Source organism: Melanostigma gelatinosum (assembly GCF_949748355.1).
Source record: "Melanostigma gelatinosum genome assembly, chromosome: 16".
Classification (NCBI taxonomy): Eukaryota; Metazoa; Chordata; class Actinopteri; order Perciformes; family Zoarcidae; genus Melanostigma; species Melanostigma gelatinosum.
In genome coordinates this window covers 13,078,230-13,091,228 of record NC_136649.1, presented here as the reverse complement: position 1 = coordinate 13,091,228, position 12,999 = coordinate 13,078,230, and the positions used below count along the sequence as shown (strand labels likewise).

Below are 12,999 nucleotides of genomic sequence, written 5' to 3'. Positions count from 1 at the left end.
TCTTCAGTACAGCTCGAGATTTTTACATATTGATACAATTACCCCCTCGCTGTGAGCAAGCATGCTGTGCCACCCCTCCTCTCACCAGTACGTTGACTCCATCTTAATGACAATTTCCCTTGGTGACTGTTGCCGTGTGACACCATGGTGACAGGGCTCTGGCAACAACAGAGACGGAAAAGCTGCCGTCTGAGACCAAATAACCTGGAGCCCTCCACGTTCACCGTCTGTGGAAAAGAACTGGTAATTAAACGAAGGATCCGGCGCTACACGGGGGTTTGAACTTGAAATGATTAAAGGATGAATTTGTGATCTTAATTATGTCCAGAGAACGTAATCAGTTTTGTGCAGCAGAGTTGTTTTCCTGATGAGGTCTTTGAAGGGGCAATGACTTAATGCAGGATCAAATAAATAATTGAGACTCGCCTTTGATGACTAATTGTGGTTAAGTGTTCACGTTCTTGTTGGTTATATTGACAGAGTGTAGTAATGCTAGCCATTTGAATGTGCTGACAAGTGTCCAGTGGTTTGAGGGACAGCACATGGAAACTGACAGACCATCCACTCTGGTCGTGCAGGATGTGATTACAGTAGGTTTTTCCGCATTGAAAGGCTGGGTCTGGTGAAGGTAGAGTGGAACGGCATTAGGGATTGGCATGTGATGGATGCTGGACCTTCAGACGCCATCCATCTATTCATCTATCTGCCCGGCTTGTCAAATCTCTCAGCTTCAGCTCTCGGGAATGCCAAGCTGACTGACTGTCAACTTGGCCTGGCAAACTGACAGATTCAGATCTGACTTGATTTAAAGAATTAGTTAACCTTTATGATGTCAGAGCTGCGGGCCTCTTGGTGTATTGTATGGTAATGTATGCTATACCGGTAGTTTAGGTAAAAGCCGCAAGCTATGAAGACAAGAGCGGTGATTTAATGTCTTGCTTTGTTTTTACACCGTTTCATATTGTTCCGTTCCTGATTGACACGGGTTTAGAGGTTGTATTCACATTAACATGTATCCTTGTAGTATATCATTTGTGAGTGCAGCAGTATCAAAGCTCTTGCCGCTGTGTTTTGTTTTGCTGTCTTATTTATCAGAGATCTAATGCAAATTTTGCTGTCATTTGTTTAGACACAATTTGCATAATCTAATTAAGATATAAGACATTTCACTGTTTTTAATACATCAATTCATTGAGAACAAAAGATGCTCTCAGACATCCAGTATTTATTTTGTGCAAAATATCAAAACTCTCATTCCAACGAAAGCCAAGTAATGGCAAGCTTTTAGTTATGACTGCATTTTCAGTCAGTTTCTGTCAGTTGTTTCTTAAAAGGAGCTTTTAAACAATTCCGCTGCATTAAGATAATAGCTGGAAAAACAGAATGGGTTTCTTTAGCCAGCAATGTTCCACATGTATACACAGAAACCCATTTGTACTAACAGACAATTACACATATGAGTTGCCAGATGGAAGAAAAATTGACCCGTCATTTGCTGAAGTCAGAGGTAACAACAGGAGTCTCAAACCGCAGGACGTTTTCCACGTCTATTTTAGATTCATTCTTCCTGCTCCATCACATCCCCTTTGGAGACACATTTACACAGGCATACACAAAAGCCAAACCGGGTCTGAATAGGAGGACTATCGGTTGAATGGCTGTTAAACATCTCCTCTTTCCTGTTAAGGTAAGTGGCTCACCCCTGGGATATTTGCGAGGAAATTATACTCACTGATCAGATTCTGCGGGGTGTGCTTTGGGAGCTCACTGCTCTAGCCTCAGGTTGCTGGTGAACACTAACCCCTTGCCTCATTCCCATAATTGTGAGTGACAGTCAATAATGTGGAAGACCGTCTTGCAACAAGCCTGCGATGGGATTTGCATTGGATTTTGAAAATTGTCAAAGTGGACTGTGAGGCATCAGGAGGGAAGTGGATCTGACGCTGCCAATTAGCGTCAAAGGGAGGAGTGTGTACGGTGGCGGGTTGTAGAATTTGAATAATCTCCTTTAAGGAGACTTAATGTCGAAAAACAATGAGCTGAACTTCGTCTGACTCTCTTGATGATAAGTTCAGAGGTCAAGCTGAGTCTTATTGAGGTTGGGCCACCCATGTAGGACCAGACTAAAAGAAGAGCATAGGTAGAAGGTTCTTCTGCTTGTTTGGAGCCTCATTTAGATTTTGTTTATTTCCGTCAACAACATAGCATATAGAGAGTATTATAAATTACTTTAAGGACTTATTTAGATAATTGGCAGTAGAGAATAAAATGTGTGCAAGAACCACAAACGAAGTTGAACATACTTTGTGGTTACGTGGTATGCATCTGAAACTGCTGACTCACATGAATATTAAACCGATTAATCTCCATCTGTGTTTTAAAAGAAGCATACTGGTACATTACAGGGATTTCTATTAAACAAATGTAGCTGGAGAACACATAGCGTACAAAGAGTTTGTGACGATAGCAGCACTGGTTTATGGTGAACAATCAAAGGGCTGACAGATAAATATGAGCTAGTGGTGAGTGAGAAAGCAGAAATGTTAGTGCTGAATAGCAGAAATTAAGCTAAGTGCTTTAGTTTTATGGTTTGTTGTTCTCAGTCGGAACGTTTCACCACTGTAAAAGAGTCAACGTGCACAATTCAGCAGCCCCCCCCCCCCCCCCCCCCCCCCACCCCATCTCCCCAAACTTCCTTTACATCTAGAGACTGCATCGTCCTCAATTAGCACAGAAGAGTAATTAGCCCAAAAACAGTGTGTGTGCGTGCATCTGCGTTCGGGGAGGGATTCATGCAGCACGAACAGATTAATTAGGACATTTAACTTCATTTCTAATACAACAAAATGAATCCCATAAAATATGAGAGATCTCGGAGGAGGTGCCTGTCAGCGTCTGACGCATCTCCCCTGTTTGCCATAATCTATTAAAACCTTGCTTTTATCTCACCTCTCCCCTGTCATACTTTATGGATTTTTTCATAAACACGGCCCATACTTCATAAATGTCTCAATTTTCTAGTCTATTAACATTACTTCAAAAGCACTTGATAAAAGAGGAGGGCAAGCGTGAAATAATGCGCCAATAATACGAAGCGCTGGAGGCTAGAACAGCAGGGGCGGCTCGCTCGCGTGCACACTCAGACAATGCGAGGGATGTTATCAACTTTAATAAAGAACAAATGATCACTTCCAACCACGGAGGAGGGGGAGATGAGGCAGGGAGGAAGGGGCGGGACCAGGAGGGGAACCGTTGTCGAGTAATTGAGTCGATGAAAAATGAGGTCTTGAAGGCTCAGCGGTTTGAGCAGTCATGAGATTGAAAGCTTCTCAAAACGACGGTCTTCAGCACTTGTAGTCACTTGTTCCTAGTTGCAGTGGTGGATGTTAACACAGATTTGTTTTTTGTTTTTATTTTACTGAAGGCACAAGTAGAATAGGCCCGTTGTTTCCCTTCCCGAATGCCTGAATGGTGTGCAATGAGTTGAACCTTTTGTCTGGGGAGAGTCAGAAAGGTTTTTGACAGACAGTCGGGTTTCACCTCACAGCCTTTCCCCAGCGAGCATCGATTCAGCTCCTGTCTCTGTACATCACCTGAGTCTGTCTCTGTAGGCTTTACTCCTCCTACCCAAACACTGGGGTCAACTGTCTTCATTTGAACTGGACACACACAAAACATACTGATCAAACCCAGTAAGACCTTACTGCAGTGGCTTGTCGGCTGTATGCCCCGAGGCCAGGTTTTTACACACACACACACACACACACACACACACACACACACACACACACACACACACACACACACACACACACACACACACACACACACACACACACACACACACACACACCTGTGAGCTCTTTGTGAAAGGCCCTAGCTGTACCACAAGGTAAACTGGTTTGGTCATTAAAATGAGTCACAGGTGACTCACTGTAACCCACTCATGACGGCCCCACTCACACAGGACGGGTATGTACAGCATTTAATCCGCTTTGATTGACACGCAAATCGAAAAAGATGAAAGCAAAGACAAACAAAATGGACGATTGAGCAAACACACGTTATCTTAAACCATCAGCACCTAAACATTTGTTGGCAAATGTTTGCTCGTGTGCAGGTCTGCATACTCTTGTATGGAAAACATGGATTTATTTGCCCCTCCACTAATATTGCTTACCATAGCAAGATGTATATCTGCGTTGACACTTGGTCGCAGCGCTGTCCTGGGACATTGTTGGCGCTGTTGGTCAGGGGTTGGGCACTCGTGCCTGTAAATGTTTACACATACATGTGAGAGGTCATATCAGACTACGTTTTTTAATCTGATGAGGGGGCAGTTTTATGGGAAGTGGTAGACGGCAGAGTGGGTAATTATGTTCCTCCCACGCGCCACACGTCCCCCCTTTTCTCTCCTGCTGTGACCGCGTAGAGGCTGACCTGCCGTCGCGGTGGTCATTTTCAGGAGTCAGTGCGTTCTTTAATACATTACGCTGTGCCGCTGCTTCTGCAGCACCACGTGGGGACAGACTGGTATCAGCTTGCACCAGGCGAGGACAGGGGAAGGACTGGATCTGTCAGAGTGCATCGACTCTCACGCGGACGCGTACGCCAGCGCTGTGCTTCCACCCCGGCCCACGCCACACTCCCACTCATTAATGGGCCCGGCCCTGACAACTGATCCTAATTGCCTTTGAACAGCTCTTCATGTATTATTGGTGCCTGACTGCCTTGGTTCATGTCAACAAGCCATGGGGAGCAAGGACAGGATATCCACAGCCATCGTCCGTCTTCCTCTTTTACATACTGAATGATGCGGAGATGCACCTAAACTAGATATGCATGTAAATATATGCCGTATAAGTAATGCGTGTACGTGTCCCACATAACCGTCCTTAATCACCCGGGAAGCCTTAAGAGAACTGGTCTCTGGTGTCTCTAGTGAATGGTCAGCCCCCCATCCGAGTCTGTCTACTTTCTGCGTAAACAAGTATTATGTAAAATATCTTTGAGGCTACAGTATATGAATAGAATATACGAGACCATTTAACAGTAAAGTAATGATGTCTGAATATGATTTCATTTGAGAAATGGATTACTCTTTTCTTTTTTTAATTTGAGACGACCACATGCTACATGAGTGTCTATGCGTGTGTGCGTGTGTGTGTGTGTGTGTGTGTGTGCTCGCGCTTGTTTTCTTCTCACTTTGTCACTGCCGATGAGCAGCGGAGGGGCAAACGGTTCAGAGATATCAAGGAGTCATCTGAAAAGCGTCGTGTAAAGATCCCACCACAGCAGATATATGCCAAGACATTTGCGCTGTTACAACTGCGATCACAAACACTCAGTCCAAACACATCATTATTTGTATTCCCATGTGTGAATTATTACCCCTCCATATCCAACTTTTTACTTCCCATTTTACCCCTCAATTTAAATAGGGAAAAAAGGGAGAGGTGCAGTGGCTTGACTTTTTATTTGTGGAATGAAATAACTGAATACCAAATGCATCGATAAAAAGCATAGCGCCATGTCCTGTCCACTCCCATCACTGTCTGAGAGAGGAGAGACGTATGACCATCCCATTACTATGGTAACTAGCCACTATATTCAGAGCTGCCCGGGTGTGTTTTTTCCCCCTGCAGTGATGAGAGGGCATAGCTGACAGGGCTTACACGCGCACACACACACACACACACACACACACAAAAACACACAGATAGGGAGGGACTGGAGATGCTTCTTGTGAAATATACTTGTGTGGCAAATACAGACAGAACAATACAGGAGCCATTTGCCACACACATCCTAGTGTGGTGACATACAGAAACGAATAGGGAACAGCGTTAGGGAGAAATATAACCCCCTAACTTATCAATATTTCACTCATAGCCAAAAAATGTTTACCCAAAACAAGTAACAGACACTTTAGAGGAATCTAGCTGTAAGAAAATGTAATTAAACATAATGTGCAAATAGGCAAAACTGAATTATTTCATATTTTTGACGTATAGTTATCAGCCAAATATAATTCAATTAAATTGTCTAGAATTATATTAATAGTGTTTTGTTAGCACATAATAAATGATATACAACAATAAAGCATGATGGATGTGTTACCAACCAACACAGTGTTTGTAACACTGATTGTCACCCCCCCAGACTGAGTGGCTTTTAGAGACGGCTTGTTACTGCAGCAGATTCCCCTGCTGACTGCTGTGCAGCCCTGCACTGTCGCTTGTGTATTTTAGGAAACTGCTCTTATAGATGGTTTCTATAATTGTTATGCACTCACTATGTTTCTGCGATTCCATAAGTTGCACACATTAAAAGTGGCAGTCAGCGCCTCTGGTTAGGAATGATTATTACATCCGCATGCAATAGTGTGCGAGCGTTGCCATTTTGTCTTCATTTATTAGCTGATATTTTTTTCCCAGCACTACAGATGAGTCCGACAAGAGTTAGCGCTTACGCTCCATTTACTTTTGGCCACTCGCTTCATCAAAAAATTTGACACGGAGCAATTCTTCTGAGTAGTAACTTTTAACCTGGGTCATTCATTTTTCAAATGCCATTGCCATCAAAACACGCTTTAGTGAGGTAAAAACGGCTGCAGATGAATAATATACAGCCCCCTGATTTTTTTTTCTTCTGCGGACATATCAGCATGTTCACTTTTAATATCTATTTATTATTGATATTATGGATTTATTATGTAAGGGGATGTCAGGCCCCGTAAGTCTGGGTAATGTAATGTAGTTGAGATGCTCAGGGTAAGAGTTCATTCAATATAAAATAGAGTACACAATATTTTCCACATGTCAAAATTTATTGAGTTGAATTTGATGCTCTGACACGAATGTTAATATTTGCTCTATTTTTCAGCAGGGATTTTCAGTGCAATGTATTTTATCATTTTGCTGTAGTGAGAATGTTATTATCTCTGGGGCACTTTTACTGTAAAATAAAATGTTTACAACAACTTCAAAGTATGTATAAGCAAGGATTTCTTTGATGGAAAATCTTTCTTCTCAGATTTTAATTTAATTTTAGTTTATTCTTTTCATAGACACATTTCAGCTACGTTTTGATTTTCATATTTTGATGATAAAAAAATTATATAGAAAAACACTTGTGTAGATATTGCAATGGAAACCACATACCATGGTACACATATAATTTCCCCCCAAATGTTCCTCCATCCATATTAATGGATCTCAAGTGGTGGAATTTGTGGTTTATTTATGCAAACATTTTGACTTTGCAAAAAAAAATAAGTAAGAAAATCCGAGAAGCCTTCGATGCTGTATAACCAGTCTGTCCAAGGATTGAGTGGACCTTGTATGAACAGCATTGTTGATCCTCCAGCTGCCTTTCTAATGCAGCCATACTGCCATCTGTTGAGACCAGAAGGGACTACATCTCTTTGCTCTCCACTGCATGTTACCATCTTTAGTCTGTCTGTCTTTCTTTTTTTTTTCGCTTGTGTGTTGTCCATCTTTTACTTGTGAATACCGAACTACATGGTGTGTCCATTACAAGCTGCAGAGTATCAACAGGGCAGAGGAGACGAGGTGTGTGTGTGTGTGTGTGTGTGTGTGTTTCACTGGATGGTTTTGAATGTGGATGCAGAGGACTTTTCTCTATGGAACCAGCAGCTTCATGTCGTTGGGTTGCAGGCTGTTTTGTTTTTGACATTCAAAATGTCTTATGCAGAATAGACATATCACACTGTGGTCCTATCCTTCATATCGTACACACACACACACACACACCCTGTCACACACACAGACTTCACCACTTCTCATAGTTACGCTTTAATGGTTGTGCCATTTTGTGTTGACATCATTCTGTTGTGCCCAGGTTAGTTTGGTGCGTCCATCATCAGCCAGGCCAAGAGATGGAGCTTCAAAAAAAGAGGAAAAATATGAAAAGACAGAAGAGACGAGGTGGTCACAGCTGGGAAGGGAGAAAGAACGGGGGTTGAGGGTTGCAGTTTCAGCATCATTCAATCAGACAACATGCCCCTCAGCTGAAGAAGCGAGACCCTCCCCGATTCTCTCGAATTAGGGAGATTAGCGGGAAAGCGCATAATGCAGGATGATGGAATTTGTCATAATTTGCATTGTCCTGGAAAGATTCGGTTTGATAGAGCGATGCGTGGAGGGGCTTGTCATATCCCACGGGCAGGTCATAGAGGAAGCTTGGCAGAAATGATTTTTGCGATATGTGCATCAGTCGTAAAAGCCTCAAAACCAATTTGTCAAAAGATTTGAGGTCGGGACAGTTGAAGGCAGCAGGGCATTTTGCCTAACGCAATGAAAAACCATGCACCTCCATCACTCTTCAGCCACAGCCCAGCTCTGGTGTGGCACAGTGCTCAACAACAACAGACAATTTTATTACATCAGCTTAGAGGATTTCTCTGTGTTTTATTTCATCCTATGTTTTTATTTTACATAATTATAGCAACAGTCAATTTAGGACAAAACACAGAAACCATGCCACATTGTATCAAAATGAGTTTTATTTTGTGGTAAAAAATATATATATATTTTTGATTGTAGATGTATTTATTTATTTGTTTGTTCATGCCTGTTGGCATTCTGATGTGTCTCCCTGAGCATCCAACAGTCGGGCTCCTCTGACCTTGGCTATAGTACTGAGCGGCAGCTCCTGACTACCACAAAGTTGACCAGAGCTGACATGACAGTGTTACTCTTCCACACGGCTCAGTGTCTATGGAGTGGGCATGTTGAGGGCAGACACACAGGCACAACAGAAAAATAAACATAAGCTTGGAGAAGGTGGGGGTTGGGGGAAAGGCCAGTGTCCCTTCGACTGACCACACGTTGCCTCAACAATGGTCCATTGTAGTTGTGTCATTTTAAGTATACTTCTAAATTTGTCATCAAAATAAACCTTGTGTTTTGAACGTATAGTTTGTTTCCTGAAATAAATGTGCAGTTTTAAACCTGAGAGAATGCGTTCAGAAATGCCCGATACTCGCACTCTTTCTCTTTGTGCACTTCATACGGCTATTTATGTCGCCGTGAAGTAACACTGATTTTGTGTGACAGTTGAGCATACAGGGGTTAGGCTCAAACTGGAGCACAAACAGGAAGAAAAAAATAAAGACAGTGGGAAGAAAAACAGGAGGGAATAAAAAAAAAAGGCAAATATCTGACTCCCCCTTCCCATGAAGCCTTAAATGAGAAGCCCAACGTGGGGAGAGATTCTGTAGAGGGAAGAACGGTTGTGGTTCTCCTGAAAGGTTTGTATTTGTAGAAATGAGGTGTCAGAAGAGGCAGGATTTCCTCAGGGCGCAGCACAACATGAGCCCATCTCTTATCATTTCCCACTCCCAGACGTGATCTGCTTTGAATGCACTAATGCTGAAAGAGCCCCACAGACTTGAAGCCAGTTCAAGATGAAATCACAGCACACATCCCTGACAAACTGCCATCCACCACAAGGATCACCACAAGGATTAAACGGTCGTTGCAAACCAAATCCCCGCCAAAAAGCAGAAATAATATATGCACTTAAATGCATTCAATAGAACTTCAACCCCTGTTTTTTGATCCCCACATTTTGAACTATTTTCAGCGATTTGCCGACCCTAAAATATTCAATAAAAGAAGAAAATTACTAAAGAGTCAAGATAGAAATTTGGAAATTTGTCACATATATTAAGAATGTTCCATAAGGGATTAAAAGTACATACCAAAGAGTGTCCCGTTTAAAATAAAGGATAGTTTATACATCAAATCAAGTTTTGAATGGAAGATAAAATGTAAACGCAGCATCCTTGGTTTGCTTCTGGCCTATTTCTACTCAACCATGTCAAACTCTATAACGTCTATATTCACTGTTGACTATTTAGTGAAGGCATACAACTTTCAAAAAGAAAAAGTTTTAGCTCAGACTTGGAAAGCATGGTGCTCTGAAGATGAACTCTTTTACCCTTACTTCATGATGAGGCTGTAAACAACACTCGCAAAGATGTAGTAACAACAAATAAAGGACATATTACAAATATTAATTACATTTTTCATTTCATTACCCACCCTGTAGCTGATACTGTGCTGCCATTACCCTTTTAGCGTGGTTACATGTGTCCTCGCATAAGGAAAAAGTTACACCGTAATAATCTAACCTATTTTACACATTTTGTATTATCATTTTCCTGGTTAAATTATGCATGAGGTCTCAATGGGGAGAAATGTGACCATTAGCATATCTGATAGGCGCGGTGGAGCCGTTTTCCACCTCTCTCTGTCCTTGGAACCAGGCAGAAAAACCTGACTGTTCGTCAATACCGGGTCATTTTATCTCGGCCAGCCCAGTTCATCCATACCATCCCAAAGCTCAGCTAATGACACCCGGAGACGTCCTCAACACGATGGGGGCCCAGAGGGCTCCAACACCAATGTGAATATAGTCTAGCACTGTCTGGTCATCTCTGGAAGCTCTTTGACAAAAAAAACTGCAATTAGAAACACCTCAGACACACCAGCCTGAAACGAGACACCGTTAAGGGCTGGAAGCGGACACAGCCAGGCGCTCCCTGAGGACATTTACATATATGTTTCTGTCTGCAGCTCATAGGGATGGAGAGAGAGAGAGAGAGAACGTCTTTGGGGATGGTGACCTTTTGACTGGTCATTGGGTTTATTCGAAAAGTGATGCCGTTTTTTATCCTTGAAATAAAAGTTGATAAAGCATGAACACAAGAAAAAAAGGGGCTACTTATTAATACTGAGATGGGAAGAGTGTGATGTGGTCCATTTTTACTTTAAGGGCTGCTTGATCACTCTGAATTATTCAGTAATGCTCTGTACAATGCGAGACATGTCATGACAAAATGATCAGAAAGAGATAATGTGATATTGTTTGCTTTTCTTATATTTACATTCTACATTTGTATTGTATCAAACATTAAAAAGGAAGATTTTAAAAAAGCAGTTGACTAAATGGAACAAAGTTGAACTTATAAACATCTTGAATTCATCAAATATCAAAAATGAGATTCTGCGTTGATGTTTATTGGTTACCCATAAGCACTTTATGTTTTTCTGATGGAATAAATTACCTGAATTTATTTTTTTTCAAAAAGGCAGCTTTTAAAAACCCGAAATTTCTGAAAATCTTTAAAGTCTTGACAGAAAATATCCGACATTTTTAAGAAGCAGTCGAACAGAAAACCTAGTATTGATTCACCCTTTTCTCTGTGGGCCATTTAGACTGCTAAGACTAGCATTCGAAAGATACTTACCTTGTTATAGAAAGTTTAATGTCATATGCAATTGTTTGACCCTCATGAATATTAAGGGGTCCCATCTCTGGCCTATTAAAAATGCATGTGGCATTGTGGTTGTTGATCACGTTTAGAACGCCCATGCAAATTGGACTGTCTTCCCTGTCAAGGCCTAAGATGAATAATGTAGTTGTGTTGTATATTCAGGGACACACCATTGACAGTCAATTAACAAGTTTGATTGGTGTGTGAACTCATTCTTTTGAACTGTTAATTTTATGTAAATAGTATTCGCTCTCCCTTCTCCACTGTCTCTCCCCCATCCAGGTTCACCAGAGAAAGATGTGCCCCCCCCCCCCCCCCGCCACTGCCACAAACCCCCAAATCCCCAATTCCACCTCCCACTAAGAGTAACCAGAGCGGCGTCCTTAATAATTGATCATCACACACCTGCTTGGTAGAAGCTATGGGAGTATGCCTTTAACAGTCAAGGGGGCCCCATGCTAGCCCCTTTTGATATTCAAATATACAAATGGTAGCCGGCCTTTATGAATTCAAAGTGGATTGAGCTCTTTTCATGGCGACGAGCTTGTTACGAGATTCTGGCCACCCGTCCAACCTGATGGAGCCCTTCTTTGTTGGAGTGGATATGATGGCATTTGATGGCTCATAAATGGAATGCCAATGACAATTTGTTGTTGATGTGTGGGAATCTGGCTTTTATGTGAGGCAGACATAGTAAATGCAGGCGCTCGGGTGGATTGTGCTCGCAGGTAAACGATCCGGTGATTGATCCAACTGGTTGAAAGCGCCGAGGGCCTTATCTCATCCCTTTCTTCCCCCTCACTCACTCGCGCCCGTCTTCCCTCCATCTCTTGTCTCCCGCACTGTCCCAGTAATTTGGAGCAGCAGTGATGGAAACTGCAGATTCATCAAAGTTGACAAGTGAACCCATGGAGCTGGGGATCATGGCAAACGCATCTGATTATGGAAATAGCCATGACCATGTTTGCCCTCTAGCTAAGCACTTGTGCAGCTAAAGCGTCTTGTTCCGCTGGTATCCCATTAAAGACATACATTTCGGTAACAAAAAAACATTCAGTTTTCCTCCTTTGAACAAGTTGTGTCTTAACCAAGAAAAGAAAACAAAGGGCTTGTTTGAAATGAGTGGGAGGAGGAGTTTGGTTGAGAGGGCGCTAAGTCTTGAGTAACACATCTGGTCCATGCTAACTCTGGTAATCTCACAGAGAAACAGGACACCCCTGGCTGTGTCTTTGCTAATCAGTGACGGACCTTGTATCGGGCCATGTATCAATTGATTCAGGCCTTCTTGAGCCTCCCTGGAGATCTGCATGTGCTCCAAGGTCCCCTGCATAGGTCAGCAATTATCAACACGTCACCAACAGCTATTTGCATTGACCAGCAGCTAGTGTTAAGCCCTAATGCCATCTAACCTCAAACACCGGTGAGCCACGGGGTCTCTAAAGACCTGACCTCCTTAATGCCGCCCCTCATCCGCACTCATCTCTCTGCATTAAACAGATAGATTTTGTTTTCCAGGTTTCATAATACGAGAAGCTTAATTCTAACAGAGGTATTTAACAGAGAATTGAGCTTATTATCACACTGTAAATAACACGTGTGCAAAGGGAGACACATTGGCAGGCTTCTCACAGAACACCTGCTTGTGAAATAGGAGTTGTTGGTGATAAGATGCTGATAAATGGAAGAGGTGAAAC

General features: G+C 42.3%; 1 protein-coding gene across 2 annotated transcripts in view; it reads left to right on the top strand.

Annotated features, from left to right (window-relative positions):
- dph6 (diphthamine biosynthesis 6) overlaps nucleotides 1-12,999 on the top strand; it is a 56,056-nt gene that overhangs the window by 29,922 nt on the left and 13,135 nt on the right. The window lies entirely within an intron of this gene.